At 49.9% G+C, this 11,565-nt stretch overlaps 1 long non-coding RNA gene across 1 annotated transcript; it reads right to left on the reverse strand.

Moving 5' to 3' along the window:
* Positions 1-7,076: 7,076 nt before the first annotated feature.
* LOC139023701 (uncharacterized) lies at positions 7,077-7,967 on the reverse strand. Its single transcript, XR_011474835.1, has 2 exons — positions 7,707-7,967; positions 7,077-7,133 (listed from the first exon to the last, which is right to left on the reverse strand). It is a non-coding gene; the product is annotated as an uncharacterized lncRNA (long non-coding RNA).
* Between the last annotated feature and the right edge of the window lie 3,598 nt (positions 7,968-11,565).

The following is an 11,565-nucleotide window of genomic DNA, read 5'->3' on the forward strand; positions in this document are numbered from 1 at the left end:
GCGCGCAGGTGTTTATTGTGGTCACAGGCAGGCAATGGTCATAAACAGGTAGGCAAACAGGCAGGTGAATAAAACTAGGACTGCAGGCTATAACTGTGTCTCACATACGAGATAGGAAAAGGCTTAGTCGAGTAAAAACGAACAATACCTCACAAAGGCACCAAAGAGAGAGAGAGAGAGAGAGAGAGAGAGAGAGAGAGAGAGAGAGAGAGAGATCTTTGGGTCAGTACTAGCGCCAGGATCAACACATTAAAACAGCACTCGTCAACTCCAGTTGACACATGATCATATCTCAGGGACAGATAGAATGAGTGATGTCAGAGAGAGACAGAGAGAGAGAGAGGGATGGGGACTGGGGAGACAAATGGGGCTTAGAAAGCAAGGCACAACATATGTTAGTGAACAATAATCAATTCATTTAAATGTAATGTATTTCTGCTGTACAGATCAGACTCTAATTGTCTATTCCAAATATAACATTATTAGTTTCCGGCACTCTGAATAAGATTCAGCTGACTAAACACCTACTTCAAAAGAAAACCCCTAGACTTAATAAATCACAATAGTCATTTTGTGGCCTAGTTTCAGTCATATCAATGTGAGTGTTGTTTTACGAATATACCAGTCACTTGTGACCTCAACATTCCACTGTCTGCCATTAATATTGAATAATAGACAGATAAAATTATTAAATTACTTGTTTATAATATGATTGCCTTCCAAAGCAAAACCAAGCCAGCTAACCAAACCAAACAGATAGGAATGGGCTGCTCCTGAAATGAACTACCCTGGCCATTCTCTGAGGGAACCAAGCATAGCAGACTAAGAAATAACAATCCAATGGTTTCATCACATAGCCTCAGCAGTGATGGAGAGGGGCTGTAACAATTTGTAATTGTATTTGTATTCATTAGGGATCCTCATTTGCTTCTGCAATAGCATGGGCTGTTCTGTTATTTTACACACACGCACAGACATCAAACACAAGTGCAGACATAGACACACACACACGCACTTAAAGAGTAATAGCATGTATGTAACCCAGTGCACTTGAGATTACAGTAAAGTGTGAATGTGTGTTAATATGCCCGCCGTTAATGTAGTCCTGAGGGAAGCTATGGCCTCATGAGGGAAGAATGTATTTACTGTCTATAATGTAACTCTCTATGAACTTACTGTTATGCAGTGAGAGATTCTGCCTATTGTAATGAATTCTCAGGGAGGAAAAGGTGTAGATTCACGCGCAGGGCGCGGCAGGTGTTTATTGGTGGTCACAGGCAGGCAATGGTCATAAACAGGTAGGCAAACAGGCAGGTGAATAAAAACTAGGACTGCAGGCTATAACTGGTTCTCACATACGAGATAGGAAAAGGCTTAGTCGAGTAAAAACGAACAATACCTCACAAAGGCACAAATAGAATGAACTGAACTAAATAAGGAGCTGATGAGACCAGGTGAGTAACTAACACAGGTGAAATCAATGAACACAAATGAAAGACAGGGCTACGTTCAGGAACACAAAGAAACAGAACACAAGGTTGACTAAGAAAATAAATACAGAACCTTACACCTATACTGTATCTCTCTCTGAACGTACTGTAATGCAGTGAGATATTCTGCCTATACTGTAGCTTTCTCTGAACTTACTGTAATTGTCAAGGCTGTGGGTAACTGGTGAAAGGATTCAGGAGCAGGAGAGCTGAGATGCGTGGACAAGGTATTTAATACAAGATAACACCAGTAAAAACACAATACAATGGTGCGGGAAAAATACCAGTACCACGAAATAAACGGGCGTAATAACAAAACCCGGCAACAAAATACCAGCCGTTAGTAACAGCCTGAACAATAAAACAAACACGCACACAAACATGGGGGAAACCAGAGGGTTAACTAATGAACATGTAATTGGGGAATTGAAACCAGGTGTGTAGAAAACAAAGACAAAACAAATGGAAAAGGAAAAGTGGATCGGCGATGGCTAGAAGGCCGGTGACGTCGACCGCCGAACGCCGCTCGAACAAGGGGAGGGACCGACTCCGGCGGAAGTCGTGACAGTACCCCCCCCCCTTGACAAGCAGCTCCAGCAGTGCGCCGACACCGGCCTCGGGGACGACCCGGAGGGCGAGGCGCAGGGCGATCCGGATGAAGACGGTGGAACTCCCGCAGCATCGAAGGGTCCAATACGTCCTTCACCGGCACCCAGCATCTCTCCTCCGGACCGTACCCCTCCCACTCCACGAGGTACTGAAGGCCCCTCGCCCGATGCCTCGAGTCCAATATGGATCAGACTGCATACGCCGGGGCCCCCTCGATGTCCAGAGGGGGCGGAGGAACCTCCCACACCTCAGACTCCTGGAGTGGACCAGCTACCACCGGCCTGAGGAGAGACACATGGAACGAGGAGTTAATACGGTAATCTGGGGGAAGCTGTAAACTGTAACAAACCTCGTTCACTCTCCTCAGGACTTTGAATGGACTCACAAACCGCGGGCCCAGCTTCCGGCAGGGCAGGCGGAGGGGCAGGTTTCGGGTCGAGAGCCAGACCCGGTCCCCCGGTGCAAACACCAGGTCCTCACTGCGGTAGCGGTCTGCGCTGACTTTCTGATGCCTCACGGCCCGCTGAAGGTGCACATGAGCAGCGTCCCATGTCTCCTCCGAGCGCCTAAACCAGTCGTCCACCGCAGGAGCCTCGATCTGGCTCTGATGCCACGGCGGCAGAACCGGCTGGTATCCCAGTACACCCTGGAAGGGGGAGAGGTTGGTAGAGGAGTGGCGGAGCGAGTTCTGGGCCATCTCTGCCCAGGGTATGAACGCCGCCCACTCCCCCGGCTGGTCCTGGCAATAAGATCACAGAAACCTACCCACATCCTGGTTTACTCTCTCCACCTGCCCGTTACTCTCGGGGTGAAAACCTGAGGTAAGGCTGACCGAGACCCCCAGACGTTNAGAGAGGAGGAGAGAGGAGGAGAGAGGAGGAGAGAGGAGCAGAGAGGAGGAGGGAGGAGGAGAGGAGGAAAGAGTAAAGCCTTCTCCTCCTCTCTCCTCCAGTCTCACTCCATCCCTCCCCACCTACTCTCTCTTTCTAACGCCTCTCCTCCTCTCTCCTCTCTCCACTCTGCTCCTCTCTCCTCCTCTTAGAAAGAGAGAAGGTGGGGAGGGATGGAGTGAGAGTGGAGGAGAGAGGAGGAGAGGCGTTAGAAAGAGAGAGAAGGTGGGGAGGGGTGGAGTGAGAGTGGAGGAGAGAGGAGGAGAGGCATTAGAAAGAGAGAGTAGGTGGGGAGAGGTGGAGTGAGACTGGAGGAGAGGGAATCAGAAAGAGAGAGAGGATGATTGGGTCCGTTAGAGAGATGGAGAGAGATGATAAGGAAGGTGGTGTAGGTATGTGGGAAAAGAGGGTGGAATGTGAGACACAGAAAGAGAGAAAGAGAGAGATAGAAGAAGTACTGGTAGAGGAGTGGAGAGAAAAGGGAATTGTTCCATCCATCTTTCATGCCTCTGGCACACATTACCAGATGTGTTCTATATGGCTGTGACACGGAACACGACTTCACTACAAAACTTCCCCCGCTGTTTCTATTGCCAACAATAACCCGCACTTTCTATTTGCCCTCCCCTCCGCCCCTCTCAGCTAATCACACAGCTTCTATTACTGCTTCTATTACTGCTCCCTCTCCTGCCCTCTGCCCCTTCCTCTGTCTGCATCCCCCTCTCCCTCCCTCCATCCACCCTCCCTCTGTTTCCACACAATGGACGGTTAATACAGCTTATGTATATTATGAACTGGAGGCCCGCATGTCTTTACATTACCACTCACTATACTGAGGGATGAAGGAGGCCCACATGTCTTTACATTACCACTCACTATACTGAGGGAAGGAGGAGGCCCNTAAGGAGCTGATGAGACCAGGTGAGTAACTAACACAGGTGAAATCAATGAACACAAATGAAAGACAGGGCTACGTTCAGGAACACAAAGAAACAGAACACAAGGTTGACTAAGAAAATAAATACAGAACCTTACACCTATACTGTATCTCTCTCTGAACGTACTGTAATGCAGTGAGATATTCTGCCTATACTGTAGCTTTCTCTGAACTTACTGTAATTGTCAAGGCTGTGGGTAACTGGTGAAAGGATTCAGGAGCAGGAGAGCTGAGATGCGTGGACAAGGTATTTAATACAAGATAACACCAGTAAAAACACAATACAATGGTGCGGGAAAAATACCAGTACCACGAAATAAACGGGCGTAATAACAAAACCCGGCAACAAAATACCAGCCGTTAGTAACAGCCTGAACAATAAAACAAACACGCACACAAACATGGGGGAAACCAGAGGGTTAACTAATGAACATGTAATTGGGGAATTGAAACCAGGTGTGTAGAAAACAAAGACAAAACAAATGGAAAAGGAAAAGTGGATCGGCGATGGCTAGAAGGCCGGTGACGTCGACCGCCGAACGCCGCTCGAACAAGGGGAGGGACCGACTCCGGCGGAAGTCGTGACAGTACCCCCCCCCCTTGACAAGCAGCTCCAGCAGTGCGCCGACACCGGCCTCGGGGACGACCCGGAGGGCGAGGCGCAGGGCGATCCGGATGAAGACGGTGGAACTCCCGCAGCATCGAAGGGTCCAATACGTCCTTCACCGGCACCCAGCATCTCTCCTCCGGACCGTACCCCTCCCACTCCACGAGGTACTGAAGGCCCCTCGCCCGATGCCTCGAGTCCAATATGGATCAGACTGCATACGCCGGGGCCCCCTCGATGTCCAGAGGGGGCGGAGGAACCTCCCACACCTCAGACTCCTGGAGTGGACCAGCTACCACCGGCCTGAGGAGAGACACATGGAACGAGGAGTTAATACGGTAATCTGGGGGAAGCTGTAAACTGTAACAAACCTCGTTCACTCTCCTCAGGACTTTGAATGGACTCACAAACCGCGGGCCCAGCTTCCGGCAGGGCAGGCGGAGGGGCAGGTTTCGGGTCGAGAGCCAGACCCGGTCCCCCGGTGCAAACACCAGGTCCTCACTGCGGTAGCGGTCTGCGCTGACTTTCTGATGCCTCACGGCCCGCTGAAGGTGCACATGAGCAGCGTCCCATGTCTCCTCCGAGCGCCTAAACCAGTCGTCCACCGCAGGAGCCTCGATCTGGCTCTGATGCCACGGCGGCAGAACCGGCTGGTATCCCAGTACACCCTGGAAGGGGGAGAGGTTGGTAGAGGAGTGGCGGAGCGAGTTCTGGGCCATCTCTGCCCAGGGTATGAACGCCGCCCACTCCCCCGGCTGGTCCTGGCAATAAGATCACAGAAACCTACCCACATCCTGGTTTACTCTCTCCACCTGCCCGTTACTCTCGGGGTGAAAACCTGAGGTAAGGCTGACCGAGACCCCCAGACGTTCCATGAACGCCCTCCAGACCCTTGATGTGAACTGGGGACCTCGATCAGATACTATGTCCTCAGGCACCCCGTAGTGCCGGAAGACGTGTGTGAACAGGGCCTCCACAGTCTGTAGGGCCGTAGGGAGACCGGGCAAAGGGAGGAGACGGCAGGACTTAGAAAACCGATCCACAACGACCAGGATCGTGGTGTTACCCTGTGAGGGAGGAAGATCCGTCAAGAAGTCCACCGACAGGTGCGACCACGGCCGTTGTGGAACGGGTAAGGGTTGTAACTTCCCTCTGGGCAGGGGCCTAGGGGCCTTGCACTGGGCGCACACCAAGCAGGAGGAAACATAAACCCTCACGTCCTTAGCCAAGGTGGACCACCAGTACTTCCCACTAAGACAGCGCACTGTCCGACCGATGCCCGGATGACCAGAGGAGGGTGACGTGTGGGCCCAATAGATCAAACGGTCGCGGACAGCAAACGGAACGTACAGACGCCCAGCTGGACACTGGAGGGGAGTGGGCTCTGTACGTTACGCCCGCTCGATGTCCGCGTCAAGCTCCCACACTACCGGCACCACCAGGCAGGAGGCCGGGAGTATGGGAGTGGGATCCATGGACCGCTCCTCTGTGTCATACATCTGGGACAGTGCGTCTGCCTTCGCGTTCTGGGAACCTGGTCTGTAGGACAGGGTGAAAACAAAACGGGTAAAGAACATGGCCCAACTTGCCTGGCGAGGGTTCAGTCTCCTCGCCGCCCGGATGTACTCCAGATTGCGGTGGTCCGTCCAGATGAGAAAAGGGTGTTTAGTCCCCTCAAGCCAATGTCTCCATGCTTTCAAAACCTTGACGACAGCCAACAGTTCCCGGTCCCCCACGTCATAGTTTCGTTCCGCCCCTGAAGTGGAAATGCGGTATCCTAGGAAGGAGATGGACTGTTTAAAGAACAGGCATTTCTCAGCCTTAACGTACAGGTCATGCTCCAACAGTAGACCAAGCATCCTGCGCACCAGGGACACATGCTCGGCGCATGTAGCGGAGTATATCAGAATGTCGTCGATATACACCACTACATCCTGCCCGTGCAGGTCCCTGAAAATCTCGTCTACAAAGGCCTGGAAGACTGATGGAGCATTCATCAACCCGTACGGCATGACGAGGTACTCATAGTGCCCTGAGGTGGTACTAAATGCCGTCTTCCACTCGTCCCCCTCCCGGATAAGCACCAGGTTGTAAGCGCTCCTGAGATCCAAATTTGTGAAGAAGCGTGCCCCGTGCATTGACTCGATCGCACTGGCTATGAGAGGTGATTTGTGATTTGGTTGATGCCTCGATAGTCAATACACGGGCGCAGACCTCCATCCTTCTTCTTCACCAAAAAGAAACTCGAGGAGGCAGGTGAAATGGAGGGCCGAATGTACCCCTGCCCCAGAGATTCGGAGACATATGTTTCCATAGCCGCCGTCTCCTCTTGCGACAGGGGATACACGTGACTCCTGGGAAGTGCTGCGTCTACCAGGAGATTCATCGCACAATCCCCCTGTCGATGGGGTGGTAATTGAGTCGCCTTCTTTTTACAGAAGGTGTCAAGTTTTGACCTCTTTCTTGTGCAATTCCCCACTTGAAAAGGACAATCCCTCCACGTGAAGATTTTAACTGGATTTCACTCAATAAACAGCCATAGAATCAGTTGCTTGTCTTTTATTTACRATTCTTTGGTTGGCAGTAAACAGGTGAAAAACCTCAAAAAYGAGATGACAAATACAAGTGATTATTTGAGTTGACAGCCTAATTAAATACACAAAATTATCCACATCCACCTCAGAAACACATTTCTGCCATTATCYAATACAAGGTTTCCACTGTTAAGCAAATGTTTCCCAAAATAGAAACCCACCATTTTTAATCAAATGAGCAGAATCAGTACACTTTTATCCAAATTTGCATTTTAGCCAAACACATTCAAAATACCTCTAGTAGCAAAAAACCACACTTATTTTCTAATCAGCAGTTAAGCAGACAAATCCTACATCTTTTAGCCAAAGATTTTCCAGACTATACATTTGTTACTGAATTAAGAACTTGGTTTACTAAGATTTCTACAAAGTTTAACTTACTTTTAACCATTTCAAACAAGTTCTATCAACAATGAATTTGGCTCTTCTTACTTTATACCACACAAACAACATTTGAAGTTATAAATACCACTGCAAAAGTCCTATCAAAGTTAAGAGTTAAGTCTGTGTTTTCCAGAGTATCATTAGCAGTGCACTGCTTAAGTCAGTCTAACAAAACATGGCCAATATGGCGCTTACCGGCTGTCTTTCACAGTTTTGTGAAGGGCTTGGACTTGCACAGTCACCTTGATCACATAGATGAAGTTTCCTTGYTCTTGTGGTGCTATAAATGCTCCCTTCACTGCGTTCTAAAGACAACAGCAGAGCCAGGTGCTGGCACGCCCAGATTGCCTGGAAGATTTGTTCCACCTGGTTCACCACTGATTGAAGGAGGAGGAGTTTCACCACTGAGGAGCTCCCAGGCAGTTTGACAGCACAGAAGGTGAGAGCCAAATCAGCATATTCAGAGGGGATGCGCACGGTGGAGACCTGGTCTGGACTTTCCACCGTAGTAGCACCGACAATAACCCCTAAACATCTCATCTCACTTTCGTAACCACCCCGTGAGAGCCCTCTGTTGCCACGAAATAGTAGGGTCATGACAGGCCAATCAGGGTAAGCCCAGCACCACGGGAAACGCAGGAGAATCAATAAGGAAGAGACTGATTCTCTCCTTGTGACCCTCCTGCGTAACCATGCCCAGTGGAGCGGTGGCCTCCCTAATTAGACTTGACCCTAATGGTCGACTATCTAGGGCGTGCACAGGGAAGGGCATATCCGCAGGAACAATGAGGATCCCTAAACTATGGGCAAACGATCTGTCAATAAAAGTCCCAGATGCGCCTGAATCTATGAGTGCCTTATGCTGGGAATGCGGGGAAAATTCTGGAAAATTAATAAACAAAAACATGTGAGCAACAGGGGGCTCTGGGTGAGCCTGATACCGACTCACCTGGGGTGACACGAGAGTACCCTGCCTGCTGCCTCGACTCCCAGAGGAACCTCCCCAGCACCAACCGGCAGTGTGCCCTCTGCGGCCACAGATGGTGCATGGAACAGCCCCTCCTCCGGTCGCCCTAAGTGCAGCACCTCCCAGCTCCATGGGCGTCGGAGCGGTGATGCTGGGGGATGGAATCGACAGACCCCGATCTGGACGTCCGCGGGTAGCCAGCAGATCCACCAGCTGGTCGAATGTGAGAGTGGTGTCCCTGCAGGCCAACTCCCGACGGACGTCCTCGCGCAGACTGCACCGGTAGGGATCGATCAGGGCCCTGTCGTTCCATCCCGCGCCGGCGGCCAGGGTTCGGAATTCCAACGCTAACTCCTGTGCGCTCCTCGTCCCCTGCCTCAGGTGGACGAGACGTTCACCCGCCGCTCTACCCTCAGGCGGGTGGTCAAAGACTGCCCGGAAGCGGCGGGTGGAATCCTCAAAGTGGTCCAACACCGCTTCTCTTTCCCCCCATACGGCGTTGGCCCACTCCAGTGCTTTCCCTGAGAGGCAGGAGACGAGGGCGGCCACGCTCTCACGGCCCGAAGGAGCCGGGTGGACGGTTGCCAGGTAGAGCTCTAGTTGGAGCAAGAACCACTGATAACCCGCCGCCGTTCCATCATTCTCCCTCGGGAGGGCGAGCCGAATCCCACTGGGCCCGGGTGAAGGAGGGGTGAGTGATGGTGAGACTGGTGGTGCTGGTGAAGACGCTGGAGGGACTCCTCTTCTCTCCCAGCGCTCCATGGTTTGTAGAATGCGATCCATGGCGCTGCCAAGATGCTGTAGCATGGCAGCATGCTGCTGGACTCGTTCCGCAACCCCTACTGCAGGGGCACCTGCTCCTGCTGACTCCATTTCGAGTGGGTGCGTGTTTCTGTCAAGGCTGTGGGTAACTGGTGAATGGAGTCAGGCGCAGGAGAGCTGAGATGCATGGACAAGGTATTTAATACAAGGCTAGAAGGCCGGTGACGTCGACCGCCGAACGTCGCTCGAACAAYGAGAGGGACCGACTCCGGCGGAAGTCGTGACAGTAATGCAGTGAGAGATTCTGCCTATACTGTAGCTCTCTCTGAACTGAGAGATTCTGCCTAGGGCCCTTGTTTCCTAGAACGCACTTACTGTAAGGCAGTGTTTAAGTATAGGGCTGGGCCCTGAGTGTTTGAGATTGCCTAATTCAGTGTCTGATTCTGCCTAGGAGTGTGCACACTGCACAGTGAACGACATGTCTTCTCAAGCAGAGTCAGGCCCTGAGTGTCTCTACGGTTCTGATTCAGTCTGTGTGTAGAGACAGAGTCTGTACGAGTCAGAGAGTAACAGAACACCTACAGTAAGTATGTCTGTGAATGCTGTTCCAGACTTGAAGAGTGCACGTCTCTGTCTAATAAGTGTCTGCTGTTGCAGAGAGAGAGAGAGAGAGAGAGAGAGAGAGAGAGAGAGAGAGAGTTAGAGAGAGAGAGCACAATTAGACCCAAGCAAATCATGAGAAAACAAAAAGAAAATTACTTGACACATTGGAAGGAATTAACAAAAAAACAGAGCAAACTAGAATGCTATTTGGCCCTAAACAGAGAGTAAACAGTGGCAGAATACCTGACCACTGTGACTGACACAAACTTAAGGAAAGCTTTGACTGTGTACAGACTCAGTGAGCATAGCCTTGCTATTGAGAAAGGCCGCCGTAGGCAGACATGGCTCTCAAGAGAAGACAGGCTATCTGCACACTGCCCACAAAATGAGGTAGAAACTGAGCTGCACTTCCTAACCACATATTTCCCTCAGATTACACAGATCCACAAAGAATTAGAAAACAAACCCAATTTTGATAAACTCCCATATCTACTGGGTGAAATTCCATAGTGTGCCATCACAGCAGCAAGATTTGTGACCTGTTGCCACAAGAAAAGGGCAACCAGTGAAGAACTAACACCATTGTAAATACAACCCATATTTATGCTTATTTATTTCCCTTGTGTACTTTAACCATTTGTACATCGTTACACTCTATATATACATAATATGACATTTGTAATGTCTTTATTGTTTTGAAACTTCTGTATGTGTAATGTTTACTGTTAATTTGTATTGTTTATTTCACTTTTGTATATTATCTACCTCACTTGCTTTGGCAATGTTAACACATGTTTCCCATACCAATAAAGCCCCTTGAATTGAATTGAGAGAGAGAGATAGAGAGAGAGCGATAGAGAGATAGAGACAGAGAAAGGAAGAGAGAGAGGAAGAGAGATAGAGAGATAAAGAGAGAGCGATAGAGAGATAGAGGAAGAGAGAGAGAGAGAGATAGAGAGATAGAGAGAGAGCGATAGAGAGATAGAGACAGAGAAAGGAAGAGAGAGAGGAAGAGAGATAGAGCGATAAAGAGATAGAGAGAGAGAGGAAGAGATATAGAGAGATAGAGAGATAGAGAGAGAGAGGAGAGAGGAAGAGAGATACAGAGAGATAGAGTTAGAGTTAGAGTTAGAGTTAGAGAGAGAGAGAGGGAGAGAGAGAGAGAGATAGAGAGATAGAGGAGAGAGGAAGAGAGATAGAGAGAGATAGAGAGAGATAGAGTTAGAGTTAGAGAGAGAGAGAGGGAGAGAGAGAGGGAGAGCGAGCGAGAGATAGAGAGAGAGAGAACTTGGTGTTATGAGTCATATGAGACCGTATAAAAAACGTATTCTCCGAACACTATTAGCATGGTCTGTTCATTATGTTAGGTAATAACTACGGGGGTATATGAGACAGACACAGAGCGAGATAAAGCACTATTAGCATGGTCTGTTCATTATGTTAGGTAATAACTACGGGGGTATATGAGACAGACACAGAGCGAGATAAAGAGAGAGAAATAAGAAAGGTTGTGGTGTGTAATCTGTCCATGTGTGTGGTGTGTGGTGGGTGGTGTGTGTGTGTGTGTGTGTGTTGTGTGGTGTGTGTGTGTGTGTGTGTGTGTGTGTGTGTTGTGTGTGGTGTGTGTGTGTGTGGTGTGTGTTGTGTGTGTGTGTGTGTATAGCTGTCAATGTGTGTGTGGGATGTGGTGTGTACGTGTTACTATTCTTGTGGGGACCAAAG

This window comes from Salvelinus sp. IW2-2015, linkage group LG35 (genome assembly GCF_002910315.2).
Source record: "Salvelinus sp. IW2-2015 linkage group LG35, ASM291031v2, whole genome shotgun sequence".
Taxonomy (NCBI): domain Eukaryota; kingdom Metazoa; phylum Chordata; class Actinopteri; order Salmoniformes; family Salmonidae; genus Salvelinus; species Salvelinus sp. IW2-2015.